We start from the raw sequence: 19,559 nt of genomic DNA, 5'->3' as shown, positions 1-19,559 counted from the left end.
TGGTGCCACGTTGAAAGTCACTGAGTTCTTCAGTAAGGCCATTCTATTGTCAATATTTGTCTATGGAGATTGCATGGCTGTGTAAATGATTTCATATGTGGCTGAAAAAGCAGAATCCACTCATTTGAAGGGGTGTCCACATACCTTTGTATATATACATAAACTCAGCAAAAAAATAAACGTCCTCTCATTGTCAACCGCATTTAATTTCATCGAACTTAACATGTAAAATATTTGTATGAACATAAACTGAACAAGTTCCACAGACATGTGGCTAACAGAAATTTAATAATGTGTCCCTGAACAAAGAGGGGGGGGGTCAAAATCAAAAGTAACAGTCAGTATCTGGTGTGGCCACCAGCTGCATTAAGTACCGTGCATCTCCTCCTCATGGACTGCACCAGATTTGACCGTTCTTGCTGTGATATGTTACCCCACTCTTCCACCAAGGCACCTGCAAGTTCCCGGACATTTCTGGGGGGAATGGCCCTAGCCCTTACCCTCCGATCCAACAGGTCCCAGACGTGCTCAATGGGATTGAGATCCGGGCTCTTCAATGGCCATGGCAGAAAACTGACATTCCTGTCTTGCAGGAAATCGCGCACAGAACGAGCAGTATGGCTGGTGGTATTGTCATGCTGGAGAGTCGTGTCAAGATGAGCCTGCAGGAAGGGTACCACATGAGGGAGGAGGATGTCTTCCCTGTAACGCACAGCGTTGAGATTGCCTGCAATGACAACAAACTCAGTCTGATGATCCTGTGACACACCGCCACAGACCACGACGGACCCTCCACCTCCAAATCGATCCTTCTCCAGAGTACAGGCCTCGGTGTAACGCTCATTCCTTCGACGATAAACACAAATCCGACCATCACCCCTGGTGAGACAAAACCGCGACTCATCAGAGAAGAGCACTTTTTGAAAGTTGTGTCTGGTCCAGCGACGGTGGATTTGTGCCCATAGGCGACGTTGTTGCTGTTGATGTCTGGTGACGATCTGCCTTACAACAGGCCTACAAGCCCTCAGTCCAGCCTCTCTCAGCCTATTGTGGACAGTCTGAGCACTGATGGAGGGATTGTGTGTTCCCGGTGTAACTCGGGCAGTTGTTGTTACCATCCTGTACCTGTCCCACAGGTGTGATGTTCGGATGTACCGATCCTGTGCAGGTGTTGTTACACGTGGTCTGCCACTGCGAGGACGATCAGCTGTCCATCCTGTCTCCCTGTAGCCCTGTCTTAGGCGTCTCACAGTACGGACATTGCAATTTATTGCCATGGCCACATCTGCAGTCCTCATGCCACCTTGCAGCATGCCTAAGGCCCGTTCACGCAGATGAGCAGGGACCCTGGGAATCTTTCTTTTGGTGTTTTTTCAGAGTCAGTAGAAAGGCCTCTTTAGTGTCCTAAGTTTTCATAACTGTGACCTTAATTGCCTACCGTATGTAAGCTCTTAACGACCGTTCCACAGGTGCACGTTCATTAATTGTTTATGGTTCATTGAACAAGCATGGGAAACAGCCGTAAAACCCTTCACAATGAAGATCTGTGAAGTTATTTGGATTTTTTTACGAATTATCTTTGAAAGACAGGGCCCTGAAAAAGGGACATTTCTTTTTTTGCTGAGATTATATATATATATTTCCACACTTTGAGGTTGAAATAAAAATGTGAAATTGTGAAAATGATGATGACGCCCTTTTAGTGTAAGAGCTGTTTTGGCCCTCGTGGTGACATACCTAATAAACCTCTCTGCCAATAAGAGTGCTACTTTCACTTTCCCCCACTCAGACCACTCCCCAACAGTTATAGCAAAATTATTGCTTGAAAAATGTAATAAATAACAATCACAGACAGGTAATTAATTGTTACCCAGAAATACCGAGATAAAAACGACTTCCACATACATACCCATCTATATACCCCTCTATATACCCTCTAAATACCCCTCTATATACCCTCTAAATACCCTCTAAATACCCCTCTATATACCCTCTAAATACCCCTCTATATACCCCTCTATATACCCTCTCAATACCCCTCTATATACCCCTCCATATACACCTCTAAATACCCCTCTATATACCCCTCTATATACCCTCTAAATACCCCTCTATATACCTTCTATATACCCCTCTATATACCCCTCTATATACCCTCTAAATACCCCTCTACATACCTTCTAAATACCCCTCTATATACCCTCTAAATACCCCTCTATATACCTTCTATATACCCCTCTATATACCTTCTATATACCCCTCTATATACCCTCTAAATACCCCTCTATATGCCTTCTATATACCCCTCTATATATCCTCTAAATACCCATCTATATACCTTCTATATACCCCTCTATATGCCCCTATATATACCCCTCTATATACTCTTCTATATACAACTCTATATACCCCTCTATATACAACTCTATATAACCCTTTATATACCCCTATATATGCCCCTCTAAATACCCTCTGTATACCCTCCATAAACCCGCTATATACCCCTCTATAAACCCCTATATATACCCCTCTATATGCCCTCAATATACCCCTCTATAAACCCCTCTATATACCCCTCTATATAGCCCTATATACCCTCTAAATACCCCTCTATATTCCCTCAATATACCCTCTAAATACCCCTCTGTATACCCTCTATATACCCGCTATATGCCCTCTATATACCCCTCTATAAACCCCTATATATACCCCTAAATATATCCTCTAAATACCCCTCTATATACTCCTCTATATACCCTCTATATACCCCTATATATACCCTCTAAATACCCCTATATAACCCCTCTATATACCCTTTGTATACCCCTATATATACCCCTTTATTTACTCCTCTATATACCCCTCTATATACCCTCTATATACCCTCTGTATACCCCTATATCTACCCCTTTATATACCCCTCTATATACCCCTCTATAAACCCCTATATATACACCTAAATATACCCTCAATATACCCCTCTATATACCCCTCTATAAACCCCTATATATACCCCTATATATACCCTCAATATACCCCTCTATATACCCCTCTATATACCCCTATATATACCCCTATATATACCCTCCATATACCCCTCTATATACCCTCCATATACCCCTCTATATACCCCTCTATAAACCCCTCTATATACCCCCTGTATATACCCTCCATATACCCCTCTATATACCCTCCATATACCCCTCTATATACCCCTCTATATACCCCTATATATACCCTCCATATACCCCTCCATATACCCCTCTATATACCCCTCTATATACCCCTCTATATACCCCTATATATACCCCTATATATACCCTCCATATACCCTCTTAATAAAGGAACCTGTCTACTCTTCGTCCACCTCCTTATCTACACCATTTTTTTCCCAGGCAAAGTTACCTTTAGATACAGATATAATGAATCCCTCTTCACATCAGTAGGACATAAAAGACGGTGTCCTTTAACGACCTAGAGAACGGCACTCTATCCACCAGACAGGATGAGAAAACATATGCACTTTAGAAAACAGCATCAGGAAATATATATCTACTATGTAAGAAATATATCCACTTGGTAGGAAAAGGATTTCTCAGTCAGGGAATGGAAAGGATGTCTGAAGAGTCAGAGAGTAGTCAGAGGGAGGTCACGCACGCACGCACGCACGCACGCACGCACGCACACGCACACGCACACGCACACACACACACACACACACACACACACACACACACACACACACACACACACACACACACACCCTTTCAGTGTTGACAGGTTGTAGAGTGGTCAGAAGTCCCAACTCTTCCAGTGCAGCTCATCCACGTCACATCAGGTGTAATAACAACAGGTTCCATACAGAACCCGGTCAACCGACGCCTTCCACAGAGAGACTGAGGGATGTATCCAAAATGGCATCCTATTCCCTATCCATATATTTAGGGTATAGGGATGTCATTTGGGACACAGTGTGTGTCAAAGGCAGAGGAATATATTTATAATAGCACAGAAAATAAATTAAAAAGGGATTATTTAACCTCCCTCTGTCTTTGATTTGTACTAGACGAGAGAGAAACATATTGTCACACATGCAGAAAGTGAGAGAAACCTGTTGAACCCTAAAAGCCCCAACAGATATTAACCCATAAAATTGGACCAATTTCATTCAGAGCAACTTATCACAAACATTTGTCTATTATTCATTGAATGTGTTTCTGTGATACTCAGAGGATGAGGAATTGGCCAATGAGCTAATTTGATGTATCAGTATAACCTAAAACAGCCCCGATACGAGCGATAGGAGCGATAGCAGCGACACGAGCGAAACGAGCGAAACGAGCGATACGAGCGAAACGAGCGAAACGAGCGATACGAGAGAAACGAGCGAAACGAGCGATACGAGAGAAACGAGCGAAACGAGCGATACGAGCGACACGAGAGACACGAGAGACACGAGCGATACGAGAGACACGAGAGACACGAGCGATACGAGAGACACGAGAGACACGAGCGATACGAGAGACACGAGAGACACGAGAGACACGAGCGAAACGAGCGACACGAGAGACAAGAGCGAAACGAGCGATACGAGCGAAACCGAGCGAAACGAGCGACAAGAGCGAAACGAGCGATACGAGCCAAGGTGCTATCAGGCTTTTAGCTCTACCTTTGGAACACTATGGGATATCAACTCAGTTCCAACTGCATCAGAAAGACAAGTCACTTAATTTGGTATGGAATCGAAATAATGTGTTAAAAATGTTTTTGTTATTTTTGTGTTATAGTGACTGCCAAGTGCCCCATCAGGGACCAAATCTAGGGTGGCTCCATATCTATATAATCTACAGGTCCTCTGTGGAGGCTCCATATCTATATAATTACAGGTCCTCTGTGGAGGCTCCATATCTATATAATTACAGGTCCTCTGTGGAGGCTCCATATCTATATAATTACAGGTCTCTGTGGAGGCTCCATATCTATATAATTACAGGTCCTCTGTGGAGGCTCCATATCTATATAATCTACAGGTCCTCTGTGGAGGCTCCATATCTATATAATTACAGGTCCTCTGTGGAGGCTCCATATCTATATAATTACAGGTCCTCTGTGGAGGCTCCATATCTATATAATTACAGGTCCTCTGTGGAGGCTCCATATCTATATAATTACAGGTCCTCTGTGGAGGCTCCATATCTATATAATTACAGGTCCTCTGTGGAGGCTCCATATATGTATAATTACAGGTCCTCTGTGGAGGCTCCATATCTATATAATTACAGGTCCTCTGTGGAGGCTCCATAGCTATATTATTACAGGTCCTCTGTGGAGGCTCCATATCTATATAATTACAGGTCCTCTGTGGAGGCTCCATATCTATATAATCTACAGGTCCTCTGTGGAGGCTCCATATCTATATAATTACAGGTCCTCTGTGGAGGCTCCATATCTATATAATTACAGGTCCTCTGTGGAGGCTCCATATCTATATAATTACAGGTGATGTTGCTGTGATCTGGTTAATTTAGCCTGATGTTGCTGTGATCTGTTTAATTTAGCCTGATGTTGCTGTGATCTGGTTAATTTAGCCTGATGTTGCTGTGATCTGGTTAATTTAGCCTGATGTTGCTGTGATCTGGTTAATTTAGCCTGATGTTGCTGTGATCTGGTTAATTTAGCCTGATATTGCTCTGCTCTGGTTAATTTAGCCTGATGTTGCTGTGATCTGGTTAATTTAGCCTGATGTTGCTGTGATCTGTTTAATTTAGCCTGATGTTGCTGTGCTCTGATTAATTTAGCCTGATGTTGCTGTGATCTGGTTAATTTAGCCTGATGTTGCTGTGATCTGGTTAATTTAGCCTGATGTTGCTGTGATCTGGTTAATTTAGCCTGATGTTGCTGTGATCTGGTTAATTTAGCCTGATGTAGCTTGAACGTGCCTGTACATGCGTGCGGCCGTGCCTGCATATCTGCCTGCATTTCTGTATATGTGTGTGTGTGAGTGAGTGTGTTTCTTAACACCATTAGCTGTAAAGGGTGAATCTGATAAGGACGGTGCTGTAATGAGATGCCTCAGATGATTATGGGATGGTTGTCAGCGCTGCCTGGAGAAGGAAGCCCTGAGTCCAGGCATCACGCACAGGGAGCAGACAGGGTGTCCCACACACACACAGACACACACACACAGACACACACACACACACACACACACACACACACACACACACACACACACACACACACACACACACACACACACACACACACACACACACACACACACACACACACACACACACACACCGATGCTGCTGCTGACCCACCATCATTTTGATGATGCACTTAAAAAGTCTTGCAGGGTCATAGTTAATGAATTACCTTCCCAGCATCCATGCTGTTATTACCTGCCCCATGCAATCGAGACAAAGACAAAGTGTCTGTCCCAAATGGCACCCTATTCCCTATTTAGTGCACTACTTTTGACCAGGACCAATGGTAGAGCACAATGTAGGGAATAGGGTGCCATTTTGGATGCAATTGCACAGTACCACCCCCTCACAGGGAACAGAGCTCTGATATAATCTTGTCTTAACAGAGAGAGGAGGAATTAACAGAGAGAGAGGAGGAATAACGGAGAGGAGGAATAACAGAGAGAGGAGGAAAACATAGAGGAGGAATAACAGAGAGAGGAGGAAAACATAGAGGAGGAATAACAGAGAGAGAGGAGGAATAACAGAGAGAGGAGGAATAACAGAGAGAGGATGAATAACAGAGAGAGGAGGAATAACAGAGAGGAGGAATAACAGAGAGAGAGGAGGAATAACAGAGAGAGGAGGAATAACAGAGAGAGAGGAGGAATAACAGAGAGAGAGGAGGAATAACAGAGAGGAGGAGTAATAACAGAGAGAGAGGAGGAATAACAGAGAGGAAGAATAACAGAGTGGAGGAATAACAGAGTGGAGGAATAACAGAGAGAGGAGGAATAACAGAGAGAGAGGAGGAATAACAGAGAGGAGGAATAACAGAGAGAGGAGGAATAACAGAGAGAGAGGAGGAATAACAGAGAGAGGAGGAATAACAGAGAGAGGAGGAATAACACAGAGAGAGGAGGAATAACAGAGAGGAGGAGGAATAACAGAGAGAGGAGGAATAACAGAGAGAGGAGGAATAACAGAGAGAGAGGAGGAATAACAGAGAGAGGAGGAATAACAGAGTGGAGGAATAACAGAGAGAGGAGGAATAACAGAGAGAGAGGAGGAATAACAGAGAGAGGAGGAATAACAGAGAGAGAGGAGGAATAACAGAGAGAGGAGGAATAACAGAGAGAGGAGGAATAACAGAGTGGAGGAATAACACAGAGAGAGGAGGAATAACAGAGAGGAAGAATAACAGAGAGAGGATGAATAACAGAGAGAGGAGGAATAACAGAGAGAGAGGAGGAATAACAGAGAGAGGAGGAATAACAGAGAGAGGAGGAATAACACAGAGAGAGGAGGAATAACACAGAGAGAGGAGGAATAACAGAAAGAGGAGGAATAACAGAGAGAGGAGGAATAACAGAGAGAGAGGAGGAATAACAGAGAGAGGAGGAATAACAGAGAGAGGAGGAATAACAGAGAGAGGAGGAATACCAGAGAGGAAGAATAACAGGGAGAGGATGAATAACAGAGAGAGGAGGAATAACAGAGAGAGGAGGAATAACACAGAGAGAGGAGGAATAACAGAGAGAGGAGGAATAACAGAGAGAGGACGAATAACAGAGAGGAGGAGGAATAACAGAGAGAGGAGGAATAACAGAGAGAGCAGGAATAACAGAGAGAGGGGAGTAATAACAGAGAGAGAGGAGGAATAACAGAGAGGGGAGGAATAACAGAGAGAGAGGAGGAATAACAGAGAGAGAGGAGGAATAACAGAGAGAGGAGGAATAACAGAGAGAGCAGGAATAACAGAGAGAGGGGAGTAATAACAGAGAGAGAGGAGGAATAACAGAGAGGGGAGGAATAACAGAGAGAGAGGAGGAATAACAGAGAGAGAGGAGGAATAACAGAGAGAGGAGGAATAACAGAGAGAGAGAAGGAATAACAGAGAGAGGAGGAATAACAGAGAGAGGAGGAATAACAGAGTGGAGGAATAACAGAGAGAGGAGGAATAACAGAGAGGAAGAATAACAGAGAGAGGATGAATAACAGAGAGAGGAGGAATAACAGAGAGAGGAGGAATAACACAGAGAGAGGAGGAATAACAGAGAGAGGAGGAATAACAGAGAGAGGAGGAATAACAGAGAGAGGAGGAATAACACAGAGAGAGGAGGAATAACAGAGAGAGGAGGAATAACAGAGAGAGGAGGGACAATGAATCTCCAGAAAATGGATGTATTGACCTCATCTATCTGTTGAATAACAGAGAGGAGGAATATGTATTGACCTCATCTATCTGTTGAATAACACACAAGTAGAATATAGTTTTACAGATACTTTAGAAACAGCAACATTATTTTAGGACCTAGATAATGTGTCCCTCCAAGAAATACAACCCATGGATATATGGACAGTGTTTACGATCGTCACATCCTCTAACAGAGGGAAAAGTACTGTACAGCCAGTCGTATTCAGCTTTCCACTAAAGCTATTGTCAAGATGAATAATCCATGACAGGTGTTTAGATAGAACGGTAGTACTTCAGTGTATATGACACGTTGATGGTAAATATATGAATGCACCGTGTAATTCCTGGTTCTACCACCAGGTGGAAGTGTAGCTCTATTAAAAATTCCTTTGAAACAGTCGGATTGATTTACATTTAGAATCATCACAGATATTTTATTATCAGTTTCAAGGCCTGTTGAATTATAAACAGGCTTGTATAAGGTTGTCTTTTTACTGCAGGCCATTTGAAAAAAAGTATATATTTTATCAAATTCAAAACAAGCTATTGGTATTCTATCTAACGGTATATTTGATTCTAATAATCTGTGAAATCCTTAACTCATAACCATAATATGAATGAGGGTTAATGGGGGGAAATTCAGACCTCTCGCGTAAACTTTAACAATCTCTATTCCGACCTTGAAATGAAGCAATGGGGGGAGATAACTGGCGAGGTTTTGGCGTTTGGGGTTGGAGATAAAACGGAGGTGTGGTGTATTCTGACCTTGTCTTAATTCCCTGATAGTTCTACCACCTTTAAGCACAAAGAAACCATCAATAAGGAACCTGTTGGTTCCAAGTGGAAAAATAATCTACTTTATTCCTTCCAATAGAAATAACACCATTCTCCATGTACTCTAATTTACAATTTGATACGAGCTAGGTAAAAAAAAAATATATATATATATATATATTGTAACTTTTTTATTTAACCTTTATTTTTATGAGGCAAGTCAGTTAATTAGGAACAATTCTTATTCACTACGACAGCGTACCGGAAGGCAAAAGACCTCCTGCGGGGACGGGGGGACAGGGGGACGGGGGGACGGGGGGACGGGGGGACGGGGGGACGGGGGGACGGGGGCTGGGATTAAAAATACAAAATAAATTCAATCAAAATACAGGACAAAACAACAAGAGAGACCACAACACTACATAAAGAGAGACCACAACACTACATAAAGAGAGACCACAACACTACATAAAGAGAGACCACAACACTACATAAAGAGAGAGACCACAACACTACATAAAGAGAGAGACCACAACACTACATAAAGAGAGACCACAACACTACATAAAGAGAGACCACAACACTACATAAAGAGAGACCACAACACTACATAAAGAGAGACCACAACACTACATAAAGAGAGACCACAACACTACATAAAGAGAGACCACAACACTACATAAAGAGAGACCACAACACTACATAAAGAGAGACCACAACACTACATAAAGAGAGACAACACTACATAAAGAGAGACCACAACACTACATAAAGAGAGACCACAACACTACATAAAGAGAGACAACACTACATAAAGAGAGACCACAACACTACATAAAGAGAGACAACACTACATAAAGAGAGACCACAACACTACATAAAGAGAGACCACAACACTACATAAAGAGAGACAACACTACATAAAGAGAGACCACAACACTACATAAAGAGAGACCACAACACTACATAAAGAGAGACCACAACACTACATAAAGAGAGACCACAACACTACATAAAGAGAGACCACAACACTACATAAAGAGAGACCACAACACTACATAAAGAGAGACCACAACACTACATAAAGAGAGACCACAACACTACATAAAGAGAGACCACAACACTACATAAAGAGAGACCACAACACTACATAAAGAGAGACCACAACACTACATAAAGAGAGACCACAACACTACATAAAGAGAGACCACAACACTACATAAAGAGAGACCACAACACTACATAAAGAGAGACCACAACACTACATAAAGAGAGACCACAACACTACATAAAGAGAGACCACAACACTACATAAAGAGAGACCACAACACTACATAAAGAGAGACCACAACACTACATAAAGAGAGACCACAACACTACCTAAAGAGAGACCACAACACTACATAAAGAGAGAGACCACAACACTACATAAAGAGAGACCACAACACTACATAAAGAGAGACCACAACACTACATAAAGAGAGAGACCACAACACTACATAAAGAGAGAGACCACAACACTACATAAAGAGAGACCACAACACTACATAAAGAGAGACCACAACACTACATAAAGAGAGAGACCACAACACTACATAAAGAGAGACCACAACACTACATAAAGAGAGAACACAACACTACATAAAGAGACACCACAACACTACATAAAGAGAGACCACAACACTACATAAAGAGAGACCACAACACTACATAAAGAGAGAGACCACAACACTACATAAAGAGAGAGACCACAACACTACATAAAGAGAGACCACAACACTACATAAAGAGAGACCACAACACTACATAAAGAGAGACCACAACACTACATAAAGAGAGACCACAACACTACATAAAGAGAGACACCACAACACTACATAAAGAGAGACCACAACACTACATAAAGAGAGACCACAACACTACATAAAGAGAGACCACAACACTACATAAAGAGAGACAACACTACACTACATAAAGAGAGACCACAACACTACATAAAGAGAGACCACAACACTACATAAAGAGAGACACCACAACACTACATAAAGAGACACCACAACACTACATAAAGAGAGACCACAACACTACATAAAGAGAGACACCACAACACTACATAAAGAGAGACACCACAACACTACATAAAGAGAGACCACAACACTACATAAAGAGAGACCACAACACTACATAAAGAGAGACCACAACACTACATAAAGAGAGACAACACTACACTACATAAAGAGAGACCACAACACTACATAAAGAGAGACCACAACACTACATAAAGAGAGACAACACAACACTACATAAAGAGAGACCACAACACTACATAAAGAGAGACCACAACACTACATAAAGAGAGACAACACTACACTACATAAAGAGAGACAACACTACACTACATAAAGAGAGACCACAACACTACATAAAGAGAGACAACACAACACTACATAAAGAGAGACCACAACACTACATAAAGAGAGACCACAACACTACATAAAGAGAGACAACACTACACTACATAAAGAGAGACCACAACACTACATAAAGAGAGACCACAACACTACATAAAGAGAGAGACCACAACACTACATAAAGAGAGACCACAACACTACATAAAGAGAGACACCACAACACTACATAAAGAGAGACAACACAACACTACATAAAGAGAGACCACAACACTACATAAAGAGAGACAACACAACACTACATAAAGAGAGACCACAACACTACATAAAGAGAGACCACAACACTACATAAAGAGAGACCACAACACTACATAAAGAGAGACACCACAACACTACATAAAGAGAGACCACAACACTACATAAAGAGAGACCACAACACTACATAAAGAGAGACCACAACACTACATAAAGAGAGACCACAACACTACATAAAGAGAGACCACAACACTACATAAAGAGAGACCACAACACTACATAAAGAGAGACCACAACACTACATAAAGAGAGACCACAACACTACATAAAGAGAGACCACAACACTACATAAAGAGAGACACCACAACACTACATAAAGAGAGACCACAACACTACATAAAGAGAGACCACAACACTACATAAAGAGAGACCACAACACTACATAAAGAGAGACAACACTACACTACATAAAGAGAGACCACAACACTACATAAAGAGAGACCACAACACTACATAAAGAGAGACACCACAACACTACATAAAGAGACACCACAACACTACATAAAGAGAGACCACAACACTACATAAAGAGAGACACCACAACACTACATAAAGAGAGACACCACAACACTACATAAAGAGAGACCACAACACTACATAAAGAGAGACCACAACACTACATAAAGAGAGACCACAACACTACATAAAGAGAGACAACACTACACTACATAAAGAGAGACCACAACACTACATAAAGAGAGACCACAACACTACATAAAGAGAGACAACACAACACTACATAAAGAGAGACCACAACACTACATAAAGAGAGACCACAACACTACATAAAGAGAGACAACACTACACTACATAAAGAGAGACAACACTACACTACATAAAGAGAGACCACAACACTACATAAAGAGAGACAACACAACACTACATAAAGAGAGACCACAACACTACATAAAGAGAGACCACAACACTACATAAAGAGAGACAACACTACACTACATAAAGAGAGACCACAACACTACATAAAGAGAGACCACAACACTACATAAAGAGAGAGACCACAACACTACATAAAGAGAGACCACAACACTACATAAAGAGAGACACCACAACACTACATAAAGAGAGACAACACAACACTACATAAAGAGAGACCACAACACTACATAAAGAGAGACAACACAACACTACATAAAGAGAGACCACAACACTACATAAAGAGAGACCACAACACTACATAAAGAGAGACCACAACACTACATAAAGAGAGACACCACAACACTACATAAAGAGAGACCACAACACTACATAAAGAGAGACCACAACACTACATAAAGAGAGACCACAACACTACATAAAGAGAGACCACAACACTACATAAAGAGAGACAACACTACACTACATAAAGAGAGACCACAACACTACATAAAGAGAGACCACAACACTACATAAAGAGAGAGACCACAACACTACATAAAGAGAGACCACAACACTACATAAAGAGAGACACCACAACACTACATAAAGAGAGACCACAACACTACATAAAGAGAGACACCACAACACTACATAAAGAGAGACCACAACACTACATAAAGAGAGACAACACAACACTACATAAAGAGAGACCACAACACTACATAAAGAGAGACAACACAACACTACATAAAGAGAGACCACAACACTACATAAAGAGAGACCACAACACTACATAAAGAGAGACCACAACACTACATAAAGAGAGACACCACAACACTACATAAAGAGAGACCACAACACTACATAAAGAGAGACCACAACACTACATAAAGAGAGACCACAACACTACATAAAGAGAGACCACAACACTACATAAAGAGAGACCACAACACTACATAAAGAGAGACCACAACACTACATAAAGAGAGACACCACAACACTACATAAAGAGACACCACAACACTACATAAAGAGAGACCACAACACTACATAAAGAGAGACCACAACACTACATAAAGAGAGACCACAACACTACATAAAGAGAGACCACAACACTACATAAAGAGAGACCACAACACTACATAAAGAGAGACCACAACACTACATAAAGAGAGACCACAACACTACATAAAGAGAGACCACAACACTACATAAAGAGAGACCACAACACTACATAAAGAGAGACAACACGACACTACATAAAGAGAGACACCACAACACTACATAAAGAGAGACCACAACACTACATAAAGAGAGACCACAACACTACATAAAGAGAGACAACACAACACTACATAAAGAGAGACAACACAACACTACATAAAGAGAGACCACAACACTACATAAAGAGAGACCACGACACTACATAAAGAGAGACCACAACACTACATAAAGAGAGACCACAACACTACATAAAGAGAGACAACACAACACTACATAAAGAGAGACCACGACACTACATAAAGAGAGACCACAACACTACATAAAGAGAGACCACAACACTACATAAAGAGAGACCACAACACTACATAAAGAGAGACACCACAACACTGCATAAAGAGAGACCACAACACTACATAAAGAGAGACCACAACACTACATAAAGAGAGACAACACAACACTACATAAAGAGAGACAACACAACACTACATAAAGAGAGACAACACAACACTACATAAAGAGAGACCACAACACTACATAAAGAGAGACCACAACACTACATAAAGAGAGACCACAACACTACATAAAGAGAGACAACACAACACTACATAAAGAGAGACCACAACACTACATAAAGAGAGACCACAACACTACATAAAGAGAGACCACAACACTACATAAAGAGAGACAACACAACACTACATAAAGAGAGACAACACAACACTACATAAAGAGAGACCACAACACTACATAAAGAGAGACCACAACACTACATAAAGAGAGACCACAACACTACATAAAGAGAGACCACAACACTACATAAAGAGAGACCACAACACTACATAAAGAGAGACCACAACACTACATAAAGAGAGACCACAACACTACATAAAGAGAGACCACAACACTACATAAAGAGAGACCACAACACTACATAAAGAGAGACCACAACACTACATAAAGAGAGACAACACAACACTACATAAAGAGAGACCACGACACTACATAAAGAGAGACCACAACACTACATAAAGAGAGACCACAACACTACATAAAGAGAGACCACAACACTACATAAAGAGAGACCACAACACTACATAAAGAGAGACCACAACACTACATAAAGAGAGACCACAACACTACATAAAGAGAGACCACAACACTACATAAAGAGAGACAACACATCACAACATAAAGAGAGACAACACAACACTACATAAAGAGAGACCACAACACTACATAAAGAGAGACAACACAACACTACATAAAGAGAGACCACAACACTACATAAAGAGAGACAACACATCACAACATAAAGAGAGACACCACAACACTACATAAAGAGAGACCACAACACTACATAAAGAGAGACCACAACACTACATAAAGAGAGACCACAACACTACATAAAGAGAGACCACAACACTACATAAAGAGAGACCACAACACTACATAAAGAGAGACCACAACACTACATAAAGAGAGACCACAACACATCACAACAAGAGAGACCACAACACTACATAAAGAGAGACCACAACACTACATAAAGAGAGACCACAACACTACATAAAGAGAGACCACAACACTACATAAAGAGAGACAACACAACACTACATAAAGAGAGACACCACAACACTACATAAAGAGAGACACCACAACACTACATAAAGAGAGACCACAACACTACATAAAGAGAGACCACAACACTACATAAAGAGAGACCACAACACTACATAAAGAGAGACCACAACACTACATAAAGAGAGACCACAACACTACATAAAGAGAGACCACAACACTACATAAAGAGAGACCACAACACTACATAAAGAGAGACCACAACACTACATAAAGAGAGACAACACATCACAACATAAAGAGAGACAACACAACACTACATAAAGAGAGACCACAACACTACATAAAGAGAGACAACACAACACTACATAAAGAGAGACCACAACACTACATAAAGAGAGACAACACATCACAACATAAAGAGAGACACCACAACACTACATAAAGAGAGACCACAACACTACATAAAGAGAGACCACAACACTACATAAAGAGAGACCACAACACTACATAAAGAGAGACCACAACACTACATAAAGAGAGACCACAACACTACATAAAGAGAGACAACACAACACTACATAAAGAGAGACACCACAACACTACATAAAGAGAGACCACAACACTACATAAAGAGAGACCACAACACTACATAAAGAGAGACCACAACACTACATAAAGAGAGACCACAACACTACATAAAGAGAGACCACAACACTACATAAAGAGAGACCACAACACTACATAAAGAGAGACAACACAACACTACATAAAGAGAGACACCACAACACTACATAAAGAGAGACCACAACACTACATAAAGAGACACCACAACACTACATAAAGAGAGACAACACAACACTACATAAAGAGAGACCACAACACTACATAAAGAGAGACCACAACACTACATAAAGAGAGACCACAACACTACATAAAGAGAGACAACACAACACTACATAAAGAGAGACACCACAACACTACATAAAGAGAGACCACAACACTACATAAAGAGAGACAACACAACACTACATAAAGAGAGACACCACAACACTACATAAAGAGAGACCACAACACTACATAAAGAGACACCACAACACTACATAAAGAGAGACAACACAACACTACATAAAGAGAGACCACAACACTACATAAAGAGAGACCACAACACTACATAAAGAGAGACCACAACACTACATAAAGAGAGACCACAACACTACATAAAGAGAGACACCACAACACTACATAAAGAGAGACCACAACACTACATAAAGAGAGACAACACAACACTACATAAAGAGAGACACCACAACACTACATAAAGAGAGACCACAACACTACATAAAGAGACACCACAACACTACATAAAGAGAGACAACACAACACTACATAAAGAGAGACCACAACACTACATAAAGAGAGACCACAACACTACATAAAGAGAGACCACAACACTACATAAAGAGAGACCACAACACTACATAAAGAGAGACCACAACACTACATAAAGAGAGACCACAACACTACATAAAGAGAGACCACAACACTACATAAAGAGAGACCACAACACTACATAAAGAGAGACAACAACACTACATAAAGAGAGACCACAACACTACATAAAGAGAGACCACAACACTACATAAAGAGAGACACCACAACACTGCATAAAGAGAGACACCACAACACTACATAAAGAGAGACAACACAACACTACATAAAGAGAGACAACACATCACAACAAGAGAGACCACAACACTACATAAAGAGAGACAACACAACACTACATAAAGAGAGACAACACAACACTACATAAAGAGAGACAACACAACACTACATAAAGAGAGACACCACAACACTACATAAAGAGAGACCACAACACTACATAAAGAGAGACCACAACACTACATAAAGAGAGACCACAACACTACATAAAGAGAGACACCACAACACTACATAAAGAGAGACAACACAACACTACATAAAGAGAGACCACAACACTACATAAAGAGAGACCACAACACTACATAAAGAGAGACCACAACACTACATAAAGAGAGACAACACAACACTACATAAAGAGAGACAACACAACACTACATAAAGAGAGACCACAACACTACATAAAGAGAGACCACAACACTACATAAAGAGAGACACCACAACACTACATAAAGAGAGACCACAACACTACATAAAGAGAGACAACACAACACTACATAAAGAGAGACCACAACACTACATAAAGAGAGACAACACAACACTACATAAAGAGAGACCACAACACTACATAAAGAGAGACCACAACACTACATAAAGAGAGACCACAACACTACATAAAGAGAGACCACAACACTACATAAAGAGAGAGACCACAACACTACATAAAGAGAGACAACAACACTACATAAAGAGAGACCACAACACTACATAAAGAGAGACCACAACACTACATAAAGAGAGACACCACAACACTGCATAAAGAGAGACACCACAACACTACATAAAGAGAGACAACACAACACTACATAAAGAGAGACAACACATCACAACAAGAGAGACCACAACACTACATAAAGAGAGACAACACAACACTACATAAAGAGAGACAACACAACACTACATAAAGAGAGACAACACAACACTACATAAAGAGAGACCACAACACTACATAAAGAGAGACCACAACACTACATAAAGAGAGACCACAACACTACATAAAGAGAGACAACACAACACTACATAAAGAGAGACAACACAACACTACATAAAGAGAGACAACACAACACTACATAAAGAGAGACCACAACACTACATAAAGAGAGACCACAACACTACATAAAGAGAGACCACAACACTACATAAAGAGAGACAACACAACACTACATAAAGAGAGACAACACAACACTACATAAAGAGAGACCACAACACTACATAAAGAGAGACCACAACACTACATAAAGAGAGACACCACAACACTACATAAAGAGAGACCACAACACTACATAAAGAGAGACAACACAACACTACATAAAGAGAGACCACAACACTACATAAAGAGAGACAACACAACACTACATAAAGAGAGACCACAACACTACATAAAGAGAGACCACAACACTACATAAAGAGAGACCACAACACTACATAAAGAGAGACCACAACACTACATAAAGAGAGACCACAACACTACATAAAGAGAGACCACAACACTACATAAAGAGAGACCACAACACTACATAAAGAGAGACCACAACACTACATAAAGAGAGACAACACAACACTACATAAAGAGAGACCACAACACTACATAAAGAGAGACCACAACACTACATAAAGAGAGACCACAACACTACATAAAGACAGACCACAACACTACATAAAGAGAGACCACAACACTACATAAAGAGAGACCACAACACTACATAAAGAGAGACCACAACACTACATAAAGAGAGACCACAACACTACATAAAGAGAGACCACAACACTACATAAAGAGAGACCACAACACTACATAAAGAGAGACAACACAACACTACATAAAGAGAGACCACAACACTACATAAAGAGAGACAACACAACACTACATAAAGAGAGACCACAACACTACATAAAGAGAGACAACACGACACTACATAAAGAGAGACAACACAACACTACATAAAGAGAGACCACAACACTACATAAAGAGAGACAACACAACACTACATAAAGAGAGACACAACAACACTACATAAAGAGAGACAACACTACACTACATAAAGAGAGACCACAACACTACATAAAGAGAGACCACAACAATACATAAAGAGAGACACCACAACACTACATAAAGAGAGACCACAACACTACATAAAGAGAGACACCACAACACTACATAAAGAGAGACAACACAACACTACATAAAGAGAGACCACAACACTACATAAAGAGAGAGACCACAACACTACATAAAGAGAGAGACCACAACACTACATAAAGAGAGACCACAACACTACA

This window comes from Oncorhynchus clarkii, chromosome 27, assembly GCF_045791955.1.
Source record: "Oncorhynchus clarkii lewisi isolate Uvic-CL-2024 chromosome 27, UVic_Ocla_1.0, whole genome shotgun sequence".
Classification (NCBI taxonomy): domain Eukaryota; kingdom Metazoa; phylum Chordata; class Actinopteri; order Salmoniformes; family Salmonidae; genus Oncorhynchus; species Oncorhynchus clarkii.
Note: the sequence above shows the minus strand (reverse complement) of the source record.